Raw genomic sequence first — 18,423 nt, 5'->3', positions numbered from 1 at the left:
CCGCCAGAATACCGACACCAGAGGCTTTTCTCCCTCTCTGGGTGTCCAAGACACCCATAGAGGGAGAATATAACCTTTGGTGAGCATAGCCAGCCACCGTGCCTGCAGCATGGCGAGCACAGCAAGCCCGCAAGTGGCTTGCTAGTGCTCGCCCTGCTGCCGGCACACCGGTGGTCGGGATCCCGCTGTCGTTATACTGCAATGTAACGGTGTGCTGGGCATTTTTTATGCTAGTGTAGGAACTTGAAGAGAATTGGAGTCTCTGGTGAAGGGCTGTAAGCTTAGATGCACTATATTATTGTTAGCACTGATAGCAGAAGACTTTCCGTTTAATGAACATGGTTCTACCTGTACTCATACCTCCCAACTGCCCCACTTTGGCCAGGACAGTCACGTTTGTCTGGGACTGTCCTGCTGTCCCACCCGCGGGTAGGGTTGGACTGGCCCACAGTGGTACAGCGGAAAACACTTGTGCAGCCCCACTGCTTTAGGGCTCACCCCTTCCTCTGGTCATCAGTTTCCAGACTGTGCAGTTGAATTATACTTTTTAAATATGTTACATTATACTCCGAAGGAGTATGATGTATTTTCTACAGTGCAGCGCTGTTATTAATCAGGTACATTATCATGCATGGACTATATTTATGAAAGGGCCCAGACCATTTATACTCAAATGGTTAGGAAAGCCTCTGTGTTGGTTGGACACAACCGCTCTGGTGAATGGCCACACCCCTAAGCATGGGCCCATACCACTACTCTGATGGGCCCTTTATGCAACTGTCCGACACTGCCCGCGGGCAACAGTGATCCGCAGGGGGAGGGGTTTGGGTGGAGCACACACCACAGCTCTGCTGTGCAGAGGGGCAGGTGAGCAGCGGGTGCGATGGACACCGTGCATCTACACAATGTAGGAATAGTCTTTGGGGCAGCCAAGTATCTTCGGGAGTGCTGGACAATCCCCCAGAGTGATGAAACGAGGGATTCTGCAAGTCCACACCCCTTTTCGGACATGCGTGTGTGGCTTTGGCGCACACAAGGTCTTGAGTTTGCCCACACAAATGTTGGGAGGTATGCTGTACTCTCAGTGTGCATAGTTATGCGGCACAGTTCATTTTACTAGTGATAAATGAACATGCCCTCAAAGAAGGTAATGTTCTACGACACAGAGAACTGCATATATTGTATATTGTACAGTGATAGAAACAAATATTTTATTTTAGAACCAGCAACCAAAATTCTATCCATCTAGATACTCAGCTAAAAGGTCAGTGATGTTCTCTGTCACTTTACCTCCAACATCCTTCTTGGATAAAATCTGTGCCAGTTTGTGGACCCCCAAGTATTTGTATGGACTGTTAGTGCTCTTAAGTTTTTTACACAACAGCTGATAACCCTATCCGGTTCTCCTCCTCACTCCAGCCTAACACAGCACAGCAGCTGTTTCTGTATGTAGCAGATAGAAATTCCATCCTTGCCAACATTTGAATATAATATCCAGGGACACTTTGCTTCTGAGCAGGTTCATATAAAGCCATCACATTGTGATTAGTCTGGGCAGATACTGGTGCGCTAGAACCTGCATCATGACAAATGCTATTATTTTGCATTTTAATTTACTTCAATCAATGAAACAGAATAGAAATGTTTGTGAGAATGGCATCTTATATACAGAATAAAAGAACTTGCATCATAATGTACCAATAGTTACTACCTTTGGAATAAGGAATGGGAGCATACTAAGGCAGGGGCGGCAGGTGCACAAAAATGGCGCCATTTGGGCCATGTTGTAATATGGTGTTGCCGACGGCTACATGTAATATCCTCCGAGTTCCAAAGCTGCATGAATTTAATGCGAGTCTGCCTGTTTTTTTAAAGCAGCAATCATTTACAAGGCAAAACCAAACTGGTTTTGCCTTGTAAATGATTGCTGCTTTAAAAAAATAAATGGGCAGACTCGCACAAAGTCCCGCACCTCCATAGCTCGGAGGCTATTACATTTAGCCACATGTCACTGGAAGTGTAGACACATACACCACAGTGAAGATCGAGATCCCTATTACTCCCTCCACTAAAAATCCCATGCTTGTGGGCACCAGTGGCAGGGAACTAGTGGGTCATACCTCCCAACAGTGGCAGAACCACATGGTTTGCCCCAGCAACAGGGCCTAGGAGTGAACGGAGGCAGATATTCTGTGCACCCCACGGGGCCCTTACTCTACTCTCCAAAAGGCAAGAAAATGTGTATTGATGGCATGTGAGTAATAAGTCAATGCAATTTACAAAGCTATGCAGACTGCAGTGTAAGTAAATCAGTGCAACTGTGCAATATGGAAAGCTGAGTAGCCACTATTATTGAGGTTAACAATACCGTAGGAACAAAGGGCATAATTCAGACCTGATAGCTGTGCTGCTAATTTTGTTGTCCTGCGATCAGATAGTCGCCTCCCAAGGGGGAGTATAAATTCACCCCATGCAAGTGTGCGATCGCATGTGTACGCCATGCGAAAAGGTCCTTCAGTCAGCGGACAGCTGCAAATCCATTCGCAACTGAATCACCATTGAGTGGTTTTCCCAGTGTTTGTGCAGCCCAGGATTACTACTACAGTGCGAAAAGAACAGGCTGATCAGGTCTGGAGCTGACGTTACTCACCCTCCCAGAAAACGCTTGGGCACATCTCCGTTTTCCCTGACACTCCCAGAAAACATTCAGTTACCACCCACATATGGCCTCTTCCTGTCAATCAGCTTGGAATGGCTGTGCGATCGAAATTTTCACACCAGCTTGTCGCAGTTTGGCTTCATTGCGGTGCATATGCATGCGCAGTCATTCACTAATCGCCCGCTTTGCGAAAACGCACAGCAGCGATCAGGTCTGAATCGAGCCCAAAAATAGGCCAAAATTCTGTGATTTTAGCTGTTTTTATGATTTTTGCAAAAAAATACAGATCCAAAACCAAACTCCTAAGGGCGGTTTTGGCAAAACCAAAAACAGATCCAAAACATAAAGGAGATACAGATCTAAAAACAAAACCCAAGATTTGGGCCGGCACACATCCCTGACTTTAATAATAGTTTTGGCATGTTTTACGTAACAGGCCCTTTTATCATTGGAGGTTCAACGTGGACTCTGTTTATCAATCTCTGAAAACGGAAAGAGCTTGATTGCAGGTACTAATACCATCTACACATGGTGTTAGCCCCCGTAGCCTCGCTGCTTACTACTGGAAGGAGATCCGGAGTGCAAAGTTGGATCCAGTGGTGTCTCCAGAGGTGGGGCTGCAGCACAAACCAAAATTCAAATAAGGGAGCCACACCAATATTTGTCATATTTACATAATTAACAGGGGGAGCGATGTAAAGTTTTGAGGGAGCCATAATTATTTCTTCATTGTGATAGTACAATCAGGAACACTACAACTCACAACCATATGGAAGAGCTAGTATCAAACCTAGCAGAACTAAGGAGGTAGGAAACTTAGGGGTCTATGTGCTAAGCCTTGGAGAGAAATAAAGTGGGCGGAGATAAAATACCAGCCAATCAGCTAACTGCCATGTTACAGGCGGAGTTTGAAAAATGGCAGTTAGGAGATGGTTGGTTTGTACTTTACCTCCGTCCACTTTGTCTTTCTCCAAGTATTAGTACATAGACCCCTTAGTACTTGATGGTTTGAACTTATCAGGGACTTGGGGGGGGGGGGGGAGTACATGAATCAAGTGTTTAGTTGGTAATGTTATAGATTTGCAATGATCTTAAGCGGGAGTCAGATTATTTTATAAACATATAACAATGACACAGTATGTGTGTTTGCATGGGATCTGAGAAGTGCAGGAGTGAATTATCTGGCTACAGTGTTTCTGCCTAGCACTTTGTAGTTAAAACGCCACTTATGGGGGCAGCTGTCACAGTCTTTAGCAAGGTGATGACATAGCAATCCATAAATAGACTGGCAGCAATCAATGCAGCAAACTGGAAGCCTGAGATGTAAATATCACCTGTACGGCCTGCGCCACGAGGATTTTCTAAGCACGAAATCTAAAAGTGAGTAATAATATTTGCTATTGTGCACTGTTTGATCTGCTTACTCACGGCCCTATGCTCTCACTGTATTATGTCTATATATAGTTCAGGCTTGGGGCTCAGTAGAAATTAACTGGATGACATACGGATATGATTTGGACCTGTTACACAATTGTCCTTCTACAATTAATATTTAATTTAGTATTTGTGTTATAATTACCGTAACTACTAGTTCTTCAAAATATACAGAGAAACAATATAATTATATTATTGCATTTTAGGGGAAGTTCATTTCTCTAGCTTTATTTGCAGTAATAAACACATTGCATTGGTAAAATGCTATGCAATTAATCTGTCATAATTGATATTTACTATACTTTAGTTCCTGGTTTGGGATAAGTCTTTTGATCCAGGAATAATTATTTTCTCCATATTGTCACTGAGTAATTGTTATATTCCTCTTTGCATACTGTAAGCAGATCATTGTTATTGACATTGTTACTGTCAATATTTTAACTACATCCCATTACTAGAATGCCTTTAAACCAAAACCTAATTAAAAATGTACAGGCTGTAGTCAATATCTTGGCGCTCAGGATCCCAGCGGTCAGAATCTCTGCAGCAGACTCCTGATGGTAAATACTGGGGTTAGGGTTAGGCACTAGGTGGAGGGTTAGGGTTATTCTTCGGGTGTGGGGTTAGGGATAGGATGCGAGAGGGGACGATTAGGATTAAAGCTGCGGGAGGGGACAGTTAGGGTTAGGCTGTGGGAGGGGTGGGTTGGGGTCAGGCTGCAGGAGGGGATGGTTAGGGTTAGACTGCGGGAGCGGACGGTTAGGGTTAGGCTGCGAGAGGGGTGGGGTCAGGCTGCGGGAGGGGGTGGTTAGGGTTAGACTGCGGGAGCGGACGGTTAGGGTTAGGCTGCGAGAGGGGACGATTAGGGTTAAAGTTGCGGGAGGGGACAATTAGGGTTAGGCTGCGGGAGGGGAAGGTTAGGGATAGACTGTGGGAGGGTTGGGTTAGGTTGCGGGAGGGGTGGGTTAGGGTTAGGCTGCGGGAGGGGTGCGTTAGGGTTAGGCTGCGGGAGGGGTGGGTTAGGGTTAGACTGTGGGAGGGGATGGTTAGGGTTAGGCTTCAGGAGTCGGTTAGAATTAGGGTTAAATAACTCACCGGGATCCGTCAAGATTTCACCACCGGCACTCTGACCACTGGAATCCTTTGCACCAGGATATCGATACCAACTTAGTTTAGACAAGTGCATCATAAATGTATTTATTGTTTTTCTTTTTTGTCACAGAACCTGACTAGAGTGAATGGGTTTTTCATTAATGATATCATTAATTTTATTTATTTGTTTATTTATTAGCAGTTTCTTATATAGCGCAGCAAATTCCGTTGCGCTTTACAATTGGAAATAACAATGATATAACAAAACAATGATATAACAAAACTGGATAATAACAAACAGTCATAGAGGTAGGAAGGCCCTGCTCACAAGCTTACAATCTAATTAATTAATGAAATTAAACTGAAATACATTTTCAAATAATACCTTCTGTGAAGCTAATATGTGACAAAAACATGTCTCTATTATATTGTGACCCTTGAAATACTTTTGTAAGCTGTGAAATCCTGTTTCAGTTTCTGGCATTGTGTATGTTCAGGGAGCAGTCCTAGTGGGGGAAAGGTAGCCTGAGGTGACTTCACAGCATTGTGTGGTTGCAACAATAAATAATACCTCCCATAATTTAATGGTTGCATGCCCTAAACATCATCTTTCTCTTTCTGTTTCATCGTCTTCATGAATGCCTATAGCTCTTTAGATGGAACTAGGCCACGCTCAATAACTCTTCCCCCTCAAACACATTGGCATTGCCGTGGATACCATTTGTTTGTACATGTAGCTCCCCCATTATAAGCTGAGCACCATGGAGTAGAGCATATTTTAAGACTCTTTTTGCAGCCAATAAAAAGACCAGAGTATGAGACTGCCCTTTACAAATTTGGACTGTCCCAACACATACTTGCCTACTTTCCTGGATGATTCGGGAGGGTCCTGAAAATTAGGTGGGGCTACTGGACACTCGGAAGAGTGGGCAAGAATCACGTGCCACCCACCTGCCTGCAGCTGTCCACTTCCACAATGCCTGTGATCTCGGCGCCACAATATCGTAATTACGCCATCACACCCCCTGTGCCACCCACTGACCTGCAACAACCACCCCCCTGCAGTGCCTCCTAGAGAAGGTAGTGTTTTGTTCATATGTTTGTAAATCCAGTCATCAGGACACAGAGACATGTGAGTTCACTGCTGTGCTGTTTATTCCCTCACCAACTCCAGGCACACTGCACACTGGACCACCCACTTCCCAGCATACCCCTGGTCCCAGGGACCATCACTGAAGATTCAGGCTTACACAGATTAGTAAGGGAGTGTCTACAAATATTAAGCATTCTAATACACTAACATCACATCCTCTTTTCTTTAAAGATAAGCCCTGTACGCTTCAATGCAACAATTAACAACGTCATATTAAGAACATCATCTAACACATTTCAATGAGTCTCTCAGGTCTGCGTATTTCCCTTTTGGGTCTTTCATACACATTCTGTGTTTCATCGACCATGTTGGACCTTTCTAGAATCGTGATTTGTTCACCATTATCAGGATCATCATACATGTCAGATGAAGGATATTCTTCAGTCATGTTGTCTTCATTATGGTTAGGTTGAGATCTTAAATCCAGTCGATTTCTTCTTCCATTCCACGCTCTGTACGTATAGTATAAGATCTTGATGCTACTTGTGGTTGCACAATACCTTTCTGCACCCAAATGCCTTTCTCATGATCTCTGAGACGGACTTGGTCACCCGATTTTAGATCAGATAAGCTTTTTGCTCGCCTGTCATGGAACAGTTTCTGTTTCGCCTGTTGATGTTCCTTACTCAGTCTGACCAACGCTGAGTTATGTGTATTAAGCAGTTCATCATGTATTGGGAGATTTGCTCTAATCCTCCTTCCCATCAGCATTTGTGTAGGAGAAAGTCCATTCTGTAAAGGTGTACTGCGGTAGATTAAAAGACTTTTGTAGAAATCTTCTTTACCTTCTTGAGCTTTTTTCAAGAGACTCTTTACAGTTTTTACTGAACTTTCCACCAACCCATTTGAGCATGGATAGTGGGGACTTGGCGTAGTATGGACAAATTCCCACTCATCAGCAAATTGTCTAAATTCAGCACTGGAAAACTGAGGACCATTGTCAGTGAACACTTCCATAGGAACACCATGCCTTGCAAAGATTGACTTCATGCAATTGATTACGGCTTTACTAGTAGTTGTATGTAGTGTCTTCACCTCAGGGTAGTTAGAGTAATAATCAGTCACGACAATGTACGTTTTCCCATTACAATCAAACAAATCTGCGCCAACTTTCTGGTACAGTCTCTCTGGCACTGCGTGAGGACTCAGTGGCTCCACTTGTTGTTTCGGTCTATACGTAAGACATAATTCACATGTAGCTGTAGTCTGTGCTATGTCTTGGTTCATTCTTGGCCAATACATAACTTCACGCGCTCTCCGCTTACATTTTTCTTCTCCTAAGTGGCCTTCATGTATCTTGCACAGCATAGTTTTTCTAATTCGTGCAGGTATGACAAACCTATTGCCTTTATAAATAATGCCATCGACAACTGTAAGGTCACTGCGGTACATCCAATAATCATGGATAGACAGCGGGCATGCATGTTTTTCTGCTGGCCAACCTTTCAGAATGATATCTTTCAACACTTTCATTGTGTCATCTGTCTCAGTTTCTTTCCTAATCTGTTCTTGTCTTGCAAGGGACACTGGTAGAGAAGCTACGATCAAATTAACATAGGCTTCTATCTCTTCATCCATCAGACTTTTGGAACCTTCACTTTTGTCCACAGCAAGAGAAAGTGTATCAGCAATGTACATGTATTTGCCAGGACAGTACAGCAAGTGTACATCATATTTCTGTAGTCTGATAAGCATTCGTTGAATTCTCATGGGACAGTCATGTAATGATTTAGTCATGATAGCTATCAATGGCTTGTGGTCAGTTTCCACTGTAAATGTTTGACCATACACAAACTGATGAAATCGCTCACATGCATATGTGATCGCTAGAAGTTCTTTTTCTATCTGACCATACCTTGTTTCAGCACGTGTCAGTGCTCTTGATGCATAGATTACTGGTTGCCATGTATCCTCATGTTCTTGTAACAACACTGAGCCTAGGCCAAATTGTGAAGCATCTGCTGAAATTCTTATTCTTTTCGCAGGATCAAAGAATTTTAGCACTGGTTGCTCTGTAATGATCTGTTTCAAGTTTTGCCAACTTTCTTCTTGTTCAGGTGACCACATCCACTCGTTATCTTTGTCCAACAACCATCTAAGAGAGGCTGTTCGTTCAGAGAGTTGAGAAATAAACTTTCCTAAGTAAGTAATCATTCCTAGGAATCTTCTGACGTCGTCTTTGTTGTTAGGATGTTCCATGTTCACTATGGCTGATATTTTCATTGGGTCTGGTTTTACACCTTGATCCGAGACCACGTCGCCCATAAAGGTAAGTGTATTCACGTCAAATTCACATTTGTCCTTGTTTAGCTTTATATTCACTTTCTTGACAAGTTCCATTACTTGTCTCAATCTAGAATCATGTTCTTCCTTTGTAGATCCCCAGACAATAATGTCATCCATCATTGTTTCAACACCTGGAATATGTTCAAAAATCATGTGTATCTTTTTGTGATATACTTCTGGAGCAGACAATATTCCATATGGTAGTTGAAGAAATCTGTATCGACCTTCTGGTGTATTAAATGTACAAAGCTTTGAGCTGGCCTCATCTAGCTTCATTTGCCAGAATCCTGAAGATGCGTCCAATTTACTGAACCATTTTGCTCCCGCAAATTGCGACATGATTTCATCTCTGGTTGGTAGTTTGAAATGCTTTTGTTTAATTGCTTTGTTTAAATCTCTGGGGTCTAGACATATTCGGAGTTGTCCATTTTTCTTTTCAACAATTACTAAGGAGCTTACCCATTCAGTAGGCTTATCAACTTTCTGTATCACACCCAAGGCTTCCATGCGATTAACTCGTTTCAGTTTTTCTCTCAGCGCAAACGGCACTTTTCTACAGGACTGTATCACTGAAGAAACTTTCGTGTCTATATTTATTTTATGCTCTCCAGGCAAACAACCTAGACCTTCAAACAAGTCTCTGTACTCTGTAAACATCGATTTGCAGTTATCTTCTACTTGTGATGTCACCATAAAAACTTTCTTTAGCAAGCTTAGTTTCTCACAGGAACTTAATCCTAGAATCGGTTGCACATTTTTATCCACAATCAGTAGAGATGTTTTAAACTGTTGTCCCTTATATTTCAGTGTCACTAAGCATGTACCTTTCACAGGAATTTCATCCCCAGTGTACCCTGTAACTTTCACTTTGGCTGGATGAATTTTAGGTTTTACTCTAAAAGTCTTATAGTCTTGAAATTATATTAAATTCACATGTGCACCAGTATCAAGCTTAAAGGGAATGACAATCTCGTTCACAGTTAAAGGGACAATCCATTCTTTCTTATCTGCACTGCAAAGTTCAATGCAATCCACAAATAATTCATTTGTTTGTTTAACAGCATGCACTTTGGTTGTTTTACTTTTAATTTTACAGCATTTGGCAAAGTGATTAAGTCTACCACATTCATGCAGGTTTTACCATAAGCAGTTCACATTTTAGGATTGTGAGCATTTCCACATCTACTACACATTTCCTTATTAGACTGTGGCTTAGACTGCTTCATTCTTTAGAATGGAGGTTTGCATGGGTCTGTTTTCTGCACTACATGCACATCAGCTTCCTTGTGTAACTTTTTGGCTTGAAATCTAGTTATTTCTGCAGATCTACACATAGTCACTGCCTTTTCTAGTGTTAGGTCTTGCTCTCTCAGCAATCTCTCTCTGAGTCCATTATCAGGTATTCCACAGACAATACGATCTCTAATCAGTGAATCCTTTAAATCACCAAACTCACAAGTTTTACTGAGTGATTGCAGCTCTGTAACATACTGATCAAATCCATCTACAGACTTCTGATCACATGTGAAAAACTTATCTCTTTCATATGTCACATTTTTCCTTGGCACAAAGTAATCTTCAAACTTTTGCATTATAGAAGATAGCACCATATTCTGCCCCTCATCAAACTGAAAACTATTATAAATGTCCAGCATATCCTCTCTTATCACATGGAGGAAAATGGATGCCTTCGTTTTGTCAGCCTCTGAATCAGCTCCACATGCAGCAAGATATATATTAAACCTTTGCTTAACTCTTTTCCAGTTTTCAGACAAGTTACCAGACATCAGCATGCCGGTTGGAGGAGCTAGTTTATCCACGGTTACTCACTGTTTGAAGATAGGAGTATCACAGCCACAGACTTCTGCAAGATTCTCTCACAATCTGAGAGCACTAGCAGTCCAAGTTAAACTTCTTCTGACACCATGTTTTGTTCATATGTTTGTAAATCCAGTCATCAGGACACAGAGACATATGAGTTCACTGCTGTGCTGTTTATTCCCTCAACAACTCCAGGCACACTGCACACTGGACCACCCACTTCCCAGCATCCCCCTGGTCCCAGGGACCATCACTGAAGATTCAGGCTTACACAGATTAGTAAGGGAGTGTCTACAAATATTATGCATTCTAATACACTAACATCACAGGTAGCCCAAAGGTCAGCAAGTATGTCTCACCAGAATGGACATAGTTGGCAGAGGGTGATGCTCACTCATACTTGTTCTCATACTCAGCTTCACTGGTCCCAGCAGCTTGAAAACATTGGTCATCCTGAGTAACCTTAGGAATACTCACATGGCCGATGTTCACACAGATGATCCAATGCTACATCTTCGGATGCAGCAGCGGATCAGAGAAGCCAGCAGGAGGTGTGTATTTACACAAGACTCCTCCTGTGGCATTAGCATATTTTCATACAGCAGCTGCGTCCAAAGACACAGCTGCAGTATGAACTGCGTCCATCTCTGAGTCAGACCCCAGATCCACCAAGCAAGAGGAAGGATCTGCTGCTTAGGACTGGTAAGAAGAGAACCGCCAAAGACCTTGATTGACGTAACACAGGTAAGTTACAGTTTTTAGTAGAAATAACCTCTGTCTTTGGAGGCTTTTACACTAAGGAGAGAGATTAATAAGAAAGAAGCTGGAAGGTGTAGATGCCTTCCCATTAGAGTACTAAAGGGTATCAGGGAAAATATCCCATTACTCAGGAATCTGTTTAATCCGTTATTTTTAGAACGGCACACAGATGTTGTCAGCTTGTTTTCTATTACTGCTCAAATTAAATTATATATATAAAATAAGGATTTAGTTAACTGGCAAATGCATATTGACACATGGGAGATTCTGCATAAGAATACACACTGATTTCTATAGGTTACAGCACTTTTTGAGTTATTAGCCTTCAGAAATGCAGTGTATTGTAGGAAGTGATGACTAAATTAAAGTAAGGGTTAGGTTTAGTTTAGTTCATACTTACCTACTTTAAAAGGTCGCTCTCCAGGATGAGGGAACAGGAAGGTCAGCCAGCGGGGGTGGATTGGGGGCGTGGTGCAACACAGGGGGCAGCTCTGGGCGTGGTGATGTAGAGTTAGCTGTGCAGGGGGCGTAGAAGCATGTTCACGTCATTTTAGCCATGAATCTGGCAGATGGGGTTTGTCTGGAGACAGAGAGAGCAGAGGCCAGACTCGGAAGAATTAGCTCTCCCGGCCATTCCGGAAGAGTAGGCAAGTATGATTTAGTAGCTCACACCTGTCAGAATCATGGCAGTGGAGATGCTAGTGTCAGTATTCTGACCGCTGGTATCCTGTACCCGACCCATGCTCAAGCATGGATATCACTAAAACCTGAACTATATTATTATGAGGTTGGTAATGCCTGTTCTACTGTCTGGTCTAAGGAGGCACCAACTCCAACAAGAAGGGCACCTAGGTTTTGAGAGGGTTATGAAAATCTTTTTACATACCTCATCACAGAATATAGCATTGGTTAACGGATTTGCTCCTAACTAAATCAGCCCATAATGTCACGGCAGTCCAACCTCATGCCACGCTATAACCATACTTACCTACTCTTCCGGGTGGCACAGAAGACTCCTGTGTGTGTGTGTGTGTGTGTGTGTGTGTGTGTGTGTGTGTGTGTGTGTATATATATATATATATATAAACCAGCAATGACCGGCACTCAATACTTAGTAATAATAATTGCCCCGGTGCCCTCCAGTGGGCTGTAGACTCAAATTTACAAAGGTAATGGTGGCACTCGCGGGTCTTGCAGCGTAAAAACTTGATTACAGCAGTCAGGCGACTTCAAGGTAGTCAATGTTTCATTTATTTTAAATACATTTTGTCAGGACATATATATAGTACCCAGTGGCGTAACTAGAAATGTTTCTCCCCCAAGCCAAAAAATTCTTCCGCGCCCCCCCCCCCTACCCCATCCCCCATAATTGGCACTAGTAAAGGGACAAACATGTGTGCGCCGCAAAAAGGGGCGTGGTTCCGTTTAAATGGGTGTGGCTTCACATAAAGGGGCGTGGCATTGCAGGAAAAGACTACCTTATACCCCAGTTTTGCAACCTGCACGCCCAGACGTTAGCCACCACAGGAAAGAAAAATAATCCTGATTCATGCCCCTTACATTATTTGTCATTTTTTCTCCTTATAGTAATGCCCAGTATACATTATGCCACATACTGCAATGGCCCTTAGACATTATGCCACACACAGTAATGCACATGACACAATATGCACACACCGTAATGCCCCCAACACATTATGCCACACACCGTAATGCCTGTGACACATTATGACAGGAATCGCAATGCCCGTTATACATTATGCTACACACTGCAATGCCACTGATACATTATAGCACATACAATGTCTGTGACACATTATGACACACACCGCAATGACTCTGAGACATTATACCACATACCACAATGCCCGTGATATAGTATACAACACACCGTAATGCCTGACACATTATGACACACACCGCAATGTCCGTGTTACATTATGCCACACACTGCAATGACCCTGAGACATTATACCACATATCAAAATGCCCGTGATATAGTATACCATACACCGTAATGCCTGTGACACATACCGCAATGCCCGTTATACCCTATGCCACACACCGCAATGCCCGTTATACATTATGCCACACTGCAGTGCCCCTGAGACATTATACCACATACCACAATGCCCGTGATATAGTATGCCACACACCGTAATGCCTGTGACACATTATGACACAAACTGCAATGTCCGTGATACATTATGCCACACACCGTAATGCCCATTACACATTAAGTCCTACAGTAAGGCTTCTAATTACTTTTAAATTACCTGCTCGTTGCCAGGGGTTTCATGTTCTTGGTTCCATGCACGGTGCCAGGGGTTTTCATGCTCAGGGTGTCATGCTCGTTGCCAGGGGTTTCATGCACTGAGTGTCATGCTCGTTGCCAGGGGTTTCATGCACTGGGTGTCATGCTCGTTGCTAGGGGGTAGTGCTTGTTGCTAGGGCTGTGCTCCCAGTGCCACATATGCCCCCAGTGCCAGATATCTCCCCTCAGTGCCAGGTACTCACATGCCCCCAGTGCCAAATATAGCCCCCCCCCCATGTTCCAGGTACACATATACCCCCCCAGTGCCACATATGCCCCCAGTGCCAGATATTCCCCCACAGTGCCAGGTACTCACATGCCCCCAGTGCCAAATATAGCCCCCCCATGTGCCAGGTACACATATACCCCCCCCAGTGCCACATATGCCCCCAGTGCCAGATATTCCCCCACAGTGCCAGGTACTCACATGCCCCCAGTGCCAAATATAGCCCCCCCCTTGTGCCAGGTACACATATACCCCCCCAGTGCCACAAATGCCCCCTCAGTGCCACATATGCCCCCTCCCCCTGTGCCGAAAATTATCCCCCAGTGCCAGTTAAATACCCCCCGCGCTCCCCCGCTGTTTTGTGATGGAGGGACACGGAGGGCACAACGCGCGCCTCTCCTGTGTCCCTCCTGCGTCTCTGGCGGGTCTGTTAAAGGGAGTGTCGGTTCGTGAGCCAATCAGAGCTCACGAACGGCACTTCATTTATTAGACCCGCCGGAGACCCAGGAGGGACACAGGAGATTTGCGCGCTATGCCCTCCGTGTCTCTCCTTCACAGCAGCGGAGGGAAGGAGCGAGAGGAGACAGCAGATTGACATTTGGACGCTCGTCCGCATGTCAATCTGCGCTAAATCAGTGGCGGCGTCCCCAAGCCACCGCGAGGGCTGCGGGGGCAGTAGTTACGCCACTGATAGTACCATGCAAAAGTTTTAGATAGGTGTGGAAAAAATGCTGCAAAGTAAGAATGCTTTCAAAAATATAAGTGTTAATAGTTTATTTTGATCAATTAACAAAATACATTTCTATAATGGGTGCAGTGGGTGCGATGCACACGGGCCCCTGGGGGCCCACACGCAACACACTGCACCCATATATTATACTTACCCCGGAGTCCCGCAAAGGGCATCATGTTCCCGGAAACCTGTGCATGCACAGCAGACTGCTGCCGGAGTGGAGGGGGCCTGCGATGGAGGCAGCACGTGGGTCCCATCCTCTCTTAACACGCCCATGCACACAGTTTTTGAACAAACTCAGCAGGGAGGTTGTTCCAAACATCTTGGAGCACTAACCATAGATTTTCTGTGGATGTAGGTTTGCTCAAATCCTTCTCTATCTTCATGTAATCCCAGATAGACTTGATGATGTTGAGATCAGAGCTCTGTGGGGGTCATATCATCACTTCCAGGACTCCTTGTTCTTCTTTACACTGAAGATAGTTCTTAATGACATTGGCTGTATGTTTGGGGTCGTTGTCCTGCTGCAGAATAAATGTGGAGCCAATCAGACTTATCCCTGATGACACTGCATGATAGATATGTACCTGCCTGTATTTCTCAGCATTGAGGACATCAATAATCCTGACCAAATCCCCAACTCCATTTGCTGAGATGCAGCCCTCAAACTTGCAAGGATCTTCCACCATGCTTCACTGTTGCCTGCAGACACTCAATATTGTACCACTCTCCAGCCCCTCGGCGAACAAACTGCCATCTGTTATAGCCAAATATTTAAAATTTCGACTAATCAGTTCAGAGCACTTGCTGTCATTTTTCTGCACCCCAGTTCATATGTTTTTGCGCATAGTTGAGTCGAACAAGGCCAAGCGACTTAACTATACATGAAAACGTAGGAACTGGGATGCATAAAAATGGCAGCAGTTGCTCTGGACTGATTAGTCAAAATGGGAAATTATTTATAAATATATATATATATATATTTTGTGCTGTACCCCAGTGTACTATACTATTATTTTTCATATGCAAGCACTGTGACACTGCAGGTCGTACTGTAGCTTAATATTCATACAAGTATTGTGATGCTGCAGGCGTACCCCAATTTCATATACGTATTCTGACGCTGCAGGTCGTACCACAGCTTATATTTCATACAAGTATTGTGACGCTGCAGGCCGTACCCCAATTTCATAGAAGTATTGTGACACTGCAGGTCGTACCCTGATTTCATAGAAATATTGTGTTCCTGCAGGTCGTACTGCAGCTTAATATTCATACACGTATTGTGACACTATATCAGACCGCAGTGTAATATTCATGCATGTATTGTGATACTGCAGGCCATACCCCAAATTCATACAAGTATTGTGATGCTGCAGGTCGTACCGCAGCTTAATATTTATACATATATTGTGACACTGTAAGCCAGACCGCAGTGTAATATTCATTCAAGTATTGTGACGCTGCAGGTCGTACCACAGCGTAATATTCATACACATATTGTGAAGCTGTAGGCCTTATCCCAATTTCATGCAAGTATTGTAACACTGCAGGTCATACCACAGCTTAATTTTCACACACGTATTGTGATGCTGTAGGTCGTACCCAAGTTCATTCACATAAGCGTTTTGACTCTGCTGTGTAATTTGTGAACAAAGTTTTTCTTTTTTTAAATTGTACAAATTGTGGTGTGTGCTTTACCCCACTTCGTTCATGCTTGTTGATATACTGTAGAGGACGATGAATTGAGAGGAGAGCAGGAACCACATACTAGTGCTGCAAAGGCTTCCACCAGTCATGATGATACAAGCATGTCAATGTCATTTACTAAGGTCAATTCCCAAGGGCATAGAGGGCTTAAGTCATGGCATGTAAAATTAAAGAAGCAATATAATTTTTACAGTTGTAAAGAAAAACATCAAAAGGAAAGTTAGCTGCAGAGAAATATAAAATTGACAGAAAGCCATTAACCACAGGCAGTGACAAGGAAAGGCTTAGGCCTTGTCCTTTATTTATAAGTGGTGGTTCTGCAACTGTCAGTGAGGCATCTTCTTCTGCCTCTCATGAAAATGCAAGAACTTTTCACTCAGAACCTAGAAAAGATGTAAAAAAAATGAAAACCACTAAGGCAGTAGAACAAATTGTGCATTCAGAATATCACACATTTCTGCGGAATGTTTAGGGGTGTCCACATTAGCTATGTGTGAGTCTGACATTTCTCACACTGTCCTTATAGAGAAGCCTCTTTTACCTCCTTGCACCATTTCTGCACATGTGGGGAGCAGTAAAGATGGTGATGAGGGCATAATAGAAATGGAGTATTCATGTTTGGAAGTGGAACAGGATGAGAGAGATAGGTGTGTACTACTTCTATTGGACACTGAGGATGTTGATGATTATGTTGTTTGTGTAAGTCAGCCACCAGTTCCTGCAATTCTTGCCCGTGATAAATAGAAACCCTTTGTGATGCCTGGGCATACGACCAAAAAAGCCACCTCTTGGGTGTGGAATTATTTGTATCCAAATCCTGACAATGTTTGTGAAGGCATCTGCTCCATTTGTGAGGCCAAAGTTAGTAGAGGTCATTTGCAGCAAGTTCATTAAATTATATTTCAAGATTATAATGTAAGTAACACCCTCATCATCAACCTCCTCTTTAGTGATTGGAGGTAGTCCTTCCAAAATATTGTCTTGTGTGGGCCCAAACAAAGCAAGCACTTCAGCCACAAAAGTGTCAGTCCCTGTCACTGAAGTGCTTGGTTTGTTATTCTGTGCATGTCCTTTTAAATGGTGGGAGGGAAGGCCCAATGACAATTCCATCTTGCACCACTTTTAATTTCTGCACTGCTGTGTGGCACTGTTTCATAGATGTGCTATAAACTGCCGTGTGTTTGTGCCGCTGCTCTGCCAGTTAGTAACCAGCCAGCTCGCTGCAGCCCTTGGCCTATACTAGATGAAAACAATATAGTGAGCTGTGAGGTGGTCAAAATTGACTAGAAATGAGTGGAAATTAATGCTACTGCGGTTAATAATACTCTAGTCCAAAATTCAGTGATTTTAGCTGTTTTATGAATTTTGTACAAAAAATCCAGAACGAAAACCCGCAAGGGTGGTTGTCACAAAACCAAATACAGATCTGAAACACAAATGTTATACAAATCCAAAACCCGTGACGGGGGCCAACGCACATCCCTAGTTATCACTAGTAAAGGCAGTTATACCTACCCAGCGGTGGCTCCTACTTACGTTTAGTAGGAGGGCTGCTGAGGAGAGGATACAGCCTGCCGCCAGCCCTGGGTCCTGCCACCTGAGCAATGGATCCAGCAGGTGCCAGAACCGGAACATGCGCAGATGCCGTGGTGCGACTGCGCATGCACAAACCCCCGGCTTCTATGGATTGGATCGACTGCAGCACGTAGAAGCCAGTATCAAAGGCAGGAAGCTCTGCTTATCACAGCCCGATTTGTCAGTCCCAAAGGGAGAAAACACTCCATAGGGACTGCCTTTTGTGTCTGTGACTGACAGGTAGGATGTCACTACTAGTAATAGTGAATAGAGATGAGCGGGTTCGGTTTCTCTGAATCCGAACCCGCCCGAACTTCATGTTTTTTTTCACGGGTCCGAGCGACTCGGATCTTCCCGCCTTGCTCGGTTAACCCGAGCGCGCCCGAACGTCATCATGACGCTGTCGGATTCTCGCGAGGCTCGGATTCTATCGCGAGACTCGGATTCTATATAAGGAGCCGCGCGTCGCCGCCATTTTCACACGTGCATTGAGATTGATAGGGAGAGGACGTGGCTGGCGTCCTCTCCATTTAGATTATAAGAGAGAGAGATTTACTGGAGCTTAGGACTAGGAGGAGTACTGTAGAAGTGTAGAGAGTGCAGAGAGTTTACTAGTGAGTGACCACCAGACAGTGCAGTTTATTTAATATATCCGTTCTCT

General features: G+C 43.8%; 1 protein-coding gene across 2 annotated transcripts in view; it reads left to right on the top strand.

Annotated features, from left to right (window-relative positions):
• Positions 1–18,423, top strand: part of PKIA (cAMP-dependent protein kinase inhibitor alpha) — a 123,183-nt gene that overhangs the window by 57,536 nt on the left and 47,224 nt on the right. Inside the window, exon 1 of one of the 2 annotated variants that reach the window (XM_063925025.1) lies at positions 3,928–4,039. The exons of the other annotated variant lie outside the window; for it this stretch is intronic. The gene's annotated coding sequence lies outside the window, so the exon portion shown is untranslated. Of the gene's footprint in view, positions 1–3,927; positions 4,040–18,423 lie in introns of those variants that run through there. 2 annotated transcript variants of the gene reach the window in all.

The sequence above is a fragment of the Pseudophryne corroboree genome, chromosome 5, assembly GCF_028390025.1.
Source record: "Pseudophryne corroboree isolate aPseCor3 chromosome 5, aPseCor3.hap2, whole genome shotgun sequence".
Classification (NCBI taxonomy): domain Eukaryota; kingdom Metazoa; phylum Chordata; class Amphibia; order Anura; family Myobatrachidae; genus Pseudophryne; species Pseudophryne corroboree.
Note: the sequence above shows the minus strand (reverse complement) of the source record. Positions and strands in the feature narration are given on the sequence as shown.